This window comes from Oncorhynchus mykiss, chromosome 18 (genome assembly GCF_013265735.2).
Source record: "Oncorhynchus mykiss isolate Arlee chromosome 18, USDA_OmykA_1.1, whole genome shotgun sequence".
In the NCBI taxonomy this organism is placed as follows: Eukaryota; Metazoa; Chordata; class Actinopteri; order Salmoniformes; family Salmonidae; genus Oncorhynchus; species Oncorhynchus mykiss.
Window position 1 is genome coordinate 21,712,841 of NC_048582.1, and position 6,411 is coordinate 21,719,251.

The following is a 6,411-nucleotide window of genomic DNA, read 5'->3' on the forward strand; positions in this document are numbered from 1 at the left end:
ATTCATGGCCTTCCGTCAGACGTCGTTTCGGACAGAGGTCCGCAATTCACGTCTCAATTTTGGAGGGAGTTTTGCCGTTTGATTGGGGCTTCCGTCAGTCTCTCTTCCGGCTTTCACCCCCAGTCTAACGGTCAAGCAGAACGGGCCAATCAGACTATTGGTCGCATCTTACGCAGTCTTTCTTTTCGCAACCCTGCGTCTTGGTCAGAACAGCTCCCCTGGGCAGAATACGCCCACAACTCGCTTCCTTCGTCTGCGACCGGGCTATCTCCTTTTCAGAGTAGCCTCGGGTACCAGCCTCCGCTGTTCTCATCTCAGTTCGCCGAGTCCAGCGTCCCCTCCGCTCAGGCTTTTGTCCAACGTTGCGAGCGCACCTGGAAGAGGGTCAGGTCTGCACTTTGCCGTTATAGGGCGCAGACTGTGAGGGCTGCTAATAAGCGTAGAACTAAGAGTCCTAGATATTGTCGCGGTCAGAGAGTTTGGCTCTCCACTCAGAACCTTCCCCTTAAGACCACTTCTCGCAAGTTGACCCCGCGGTTCATTGGTCCGTTCCGTATTTCTCAGGTCATTAATCCTGTCGCAGTTCGACTTCTTCTTCCGCGATACCTTCGTCGCGTCCACCCGGTCTTCCATGTCTCCTGTATCAAGCCCGTTCTTCGCGCCCCCGCTCGTCTTCCCCCCCCCCCCCCCCATCCTTGTCGAGGGCACACCCATCTACAGGGTCCGTAGGATTTTGGACATGCGTCCTCGGGGCCGTGGTCATCAGTACCTAGTAGATTGGGAGGGGTACGGTCCTGAGGAGAGGAGTTGGGTTCCCTCTCGGGACGTGCTGGACCGTGCGCTGATCGATGATTTCCTCCGTTGCCGCCAGGTTTCCTCCTCGAGTGCGCCAGGAGGCGCTCGGTGAGTGGGGGGGTACTGTCATGTACTGTCATGTTGTGTCTTGTTTCTGTCCTTTCCCTTCACCCTGTCTCCCTCTGCTGGTCGTTGTTAGGTTACCTTTTCTCCCCCTCTTTTCCCCAGCTGTGCCTTGTCTCCTCCTAACTACCTCGTCACCCCTTTTCCCACCTGTTCCCTTTTTCCCTCTGATTAGTCCTCTATATCTCTCTCTGTTTCTGCTCCTGTCTTTGTCGGATTCTTGTTTGTGTTGTTCATGCCTGAACCAGACTATCGTCATGTTTGCTGCAACCTTGTCCTGTCCTGTCGGAACCTGCCGGTCCATCTGAGCCTACGTTTTGTTTTGTTATTAAAGAAGCTCTGTTTACCTTAATTCGCTTTTGGGTCCTCATTCACGCACCGTAACACAGGTAGCCTAGTGGTTAGAGTATTGGACTAGTAACCAAAAGGTTGATCGAATCAAATAAGAATTTGTTCTTAACTGACTTGCCTAGTTAAATAAAGGTCAAATAAAAAACCTTAATGAACACCAAAACTCTGACACGACGGTGGTCAGCCTGATCACCGTTGGCGATGAGAAAGCCTACAGGGAGTAGGTCAGAGACCTGGCAGTGTGGTGCAAGAACAAGCAGCTGATTGTAGACTTCAGGAAACAGGGGGGTGCACACCACATCCACATTGACAGGCCAAAATGGAGAGGGTCAAGAGCTTTAAATTCCTCTGTGTCCACATCACTGAGGACTTATAATGGTCTTCTCACACCAGAACAGAAGTGCCTCTTCTCCCTCAGGAGGCTGAAGCGAGTTGGGACGCTCCATTGACTGGTTGTATCACTGTCTGGTATGGAAACTGCACCACCCTTGACCTGAAGGCCCTACAGACGGTGATGCGGACAGCCCAGTGCATAACTGCCGGTGAGCTCCCAACCATCCAAGATGTACATGCCAGGCGGTATCTGGGAAAGCCACAAAACATTTCCAAAGACTCCAGACACCGAGACATGGACTGTTCTCATAACTCCCATACGAAAAACGGCACAGCTTTGATGCACTGGCCATAAAACTGTGAAATGGCTAACAACTACTGCTGCTGCTAAAATGATTATTAATTAGATGTATTACTACCACTGCACTTCTGTTAATAGATTATTGATTGCCATTATCGTTAGTTCCTATCTATTCTATCCTGCCACGGGTCACTAATACTCCTGTTTACATGTACAGTATATATTAGCACTAATATATTTGCTGACGACACAATGGTGGTCGGCCTGATCACCAACGACTATGAGAAAGCCATAAGTATATTACCGTAAGTATTTATATATTCCTGCTACCAGTCACTTTCAAGCCCTGTTTATATGTGCACTATATCATGACACTGTCACTCTCACACACACTCACAGTAACACCCACACACTCACAGTAAGACACCCCAACACACACACACACTTACGCTTGCATACACAAACTCACCACCAACACACACCACTTATGCTGCTGATATACTCTTTACAATTATTATTATTATTTTGTATCCTGCTACCAGTCACTTTCTCCCAATCCCCACCTTTACCTACAAAAGGAATTTAGCAGACAATCTTATCCAGAGCCAATTAGTGCATTCATCTTAAGATAGCTAGGTGTATTGGTACTGACCCTGTATATACAGTTGAAGTCGGACATTTACATACACTTAGGTTGGAGTCATTGAGACTCGTTTTTCAACCAATCCACAAATTTCTTGTTAATAAACTATAGTTTTGGCAAGTTGGTTAGAACATCTACTTTGTGCATGACACAAGTAATTTTTCCTAAAATTGTTTACAGACAGATTATTTCACCTATAATTCACTGTTTCACAATTCCAGTGGGTCAGAAGTTTACATACATACACGAAATCAGCCAAGACCTCCACAAGTTTGGTAAACCCTTGGGAGCAATTTCCAAACACTTGAAGGTACCATGTTCATCTGTACAAACAATAGTAGGCAAGTTTGAACACTATGGGACAACGCAGCCGTCATACCGCTCAGGAAGGAGACGCGTTCTGTCTCCTAGAAATGAACGTACTTTGCCGTCAAAGTGCAAATCAATCCCTGAACAACAGCAAAGGACCTTGTAAAGATGCTGGAGGAAACAGGTACAAAATAATTTATATCCACAGTGTCACCCTGACCATAGAGAGCTTTTATTCTCTATGTTGGATAGGTCGGGAAGTGATTTAAGGGTGGGTTATCTAGGTAATTTGTATTTCTTTGTTGGCCTAGTATGGTTCCCAATCAGACGCAGCAGTTTATTTTTGTCTCTGATTGGGGATCATATTTAGGTAGCCATTTTCCCATTGTGCTTTGTGGGATCTTGTCTGTGTAGAGTTGCCTGAGAGCATTATATTAGCGTCACGTTTCGGTTGTTCGCTTTGTTGTTTTTGTTCTTTGAAGTTTCTATTCCATAATGAAGGATGGAAACATACCACGCTGCATCTTGGTCCACTCCTTATGACGAACGTGACAGAATATCCCACCACAAACAGACCAAGCAGCGTGGCCAGGAGGAGAAGACATCCTGGACTTGTGAGGAGATAATGGCAGGAGACGAAAGCCTGCCATGGAAGCAGGCGGAGGCAGTGAGGGAAGGACAGCGACAAGGCCAGGGTTCGCGGCCACGAAGCAAGCCCAAAAGATAGCGCCACCCCCCCCCCCCCCCCCCCCCGAAATTGCACTTCACAAAAAAGATGGCATCATGAGCATGGAAAATTATGTGGATATATTGAAGCAACATCTCAAGACATCAGTCAGGTAGTTAAAGCTTGGTTGCAAATGGGTCTTCCAAATGGACAATGACCCCAAGCATACTTCCAAAGTTGTGGCAAAATGCCTGAAGGACAACAAAGTCAATGTATTGAAGTGGCCATAACCTCAATCCTATGGAACATTTGTGGACAGAACTGAAAAGGCATGTAAGGAGCAAGGAGGCCTAGAAAACTGATCCAGTTACACCAGCTCTGTCAGGAGGAATGGGCCAACATTCCCACAACACTTATTGTGGGAAGCTTGTGGAAGGCTAACCGAAACGTTTGACCCAAGTTAAAGAATTTAACAGCAATTCTACCAAATATGAATTACATTTATGTAAACTGGTAATGTGATGAAATAAATAAAAGCTGAAATAAATAATTCTCTCTACTATTATTCTGACATTTCACATACTTAAAATAACACCATGCTCCTGAGAAGTTCTTCTCAGGAGCGAGCAGTATGGCTGGTGGCATTGTCATGCTGGAGGGTCATGTCAGGATGAGCCTGCAGGAAGGGTACCACATGACGGAGGAGGATGTCTTCCCTGTAACACACAGCGTTGAGATTGCCTGCAATGACAACAAGCTCAGTCCCATTTTGCTGTGACTCACCGCAACAGACCATGACGGACCCTCCAAATTGATCCCTCTCCAGAGAACAGGCCTCTTTGTAATGCTCATTCCTTCGACTATAAACACAAATCCGACCATCACCACCTTTTGGCAGTCCTGTCTGGTCCAGCGACGGTGGGTTTGCGCCCATTGACAATGTTGCTGATGGTGATGTTTGGTGAGGACCTGCCTCACAACAGTCCAGCCTCTTTCAGCCTATTGAGGGATTGTGCCTTCCTAGTGTAATTCGGGCAGTTGTTGTTAACACCCTGTACATGTCCTGCAGGTGTTGTTACACGTGGTCTGCCACTGCGAGGACAATCAGCTGTCCGTCCTGTCTCCCTGTAGCGCTGTCTTATGCATCTCACAGTACGGACAATGCAAATTATTTCCCTGGCCACATCTGCAGTCCTCATGCCTCCTTGCAGCATGCCTAAGGCACGTTCACACAGATGAGCAGGGACCCTTTTGTGTTTTTTGGAGTCTGTAAAAAGGCCTCTTTAGTGTCCTAACTTTTCATAACTGTGGCCTTAATTGCCTACCGTCTGTTCCGCAGGTGCATGTTCATGAATAGTTCATTGTTCATTTAACAAGCATGGGACACAGTGTTTAAACCCTTTACAACGAATATCTGTGAAGTTATGGGTTTCTACGAATTATCTTTGAAAGACAGGGTCCTGAAAAAAGGGCATTACTTTTTTTGCTGAGTTTAGTTCTTCTATCCCTTTAATGATTCATTCTTGCAACAGCTACACCACTGCAGCTGAATTGTTACTGAATTATTACTCTTGACAACTTAAAGTAAATGGTCTCCAATACTATAACGACCTACTCTCTCCTTAGAGGGCATTTGGAGTAGTTTCTCATTTTATTAGTCATATGTATGGGATGCACATGGTGTAAATCGTCCAATGAGATGCTTACTTGCACGTTCCTTCTCGAATAATAAATAAATATACAAATAAGAACATAAAGTAAATGGCTCAGCAGAATAGAATAAACATTTTAGCATAAATATAATACAGGAAGGCACAATTTATGTTCCAATATTTACACGTTTTGGGAAAGGGCGGATAGGGACAGTGTATAAACAGCAGTTTAATAGGAGTCTGGTAGCAGCAGTTGTGATGTGAGTAAAGTAGGTTTACAGCATGTTTCCCCTCAATGCTTAATCTATTTTGGCAAGGCTGTATTTCACTATTTTTGCAGGTTGTATAATTCCTAGTCTAGGTAAATAAAGTTGATATATTAACAGCAATGATGCTATAACAGAAATGGAACTGCAATGAAGCACAAACGCTAAACGTGTTTTACTCCTAACAATAAGGAAATTCATCTGCAGGATGTGCACTGGAACAATGGGTAAAACCTAACATTGACAAGATACTTTATGTATAGTATACACAGAGGAACTACTTTTTACCAAATAAGAAAATAGTGGTGTTAGCCACCCAGGTGGAACGATTATCATACAAGCAGAACAAGCAACATCCAAGTGATTGCTGTTTTCCCAGCCCAGAGTGATAAATATATAATTTGCATTCCAATAGATACAAGTGTGCGGCCCCAAAGTTTGCTCATATCTCTCTCGATTCACTGATGTAAATTTGTTCATAACTGAATTTCCGAATACCAAATGAGACTTATTTTCGCTTTGACTGCTTCCGTACATTCTATTTGCTTTATTTTAATTCACTTGCAGGCACGTCTGCTGCTCTGACCAGCTGTACCTTAATAAATTGTGTTAATGGCAAATTTGTGATAGTATTTAAGTGTAGTATTTCCCATAATTCACCAGTAATTTGTTTAATCACAAAGATTGAACTTGCTTCCTCCCGTCATCATTCTGTCCGGCTAACAATACGTATAAAGTTATATTTGAAGTTGAAAGACATCCTATTACAAGTTTCCCCAGCTTTTGTTTATGCCAGTGTTTAAAATATGTGTTTTGTTAAGAAGAAAGAAAAAAAGTTAAGTTTACTGTCGTTAGATCAGTAGGAAGCAGCCTTGGCGGGTAGATCAGTATCTCCACTGAATGGACCATTTGTTGCCAGTAAAAACTATCTCCCCCAGCCGACCTGTCCCACTTTTTAACAGTCAGCTCAC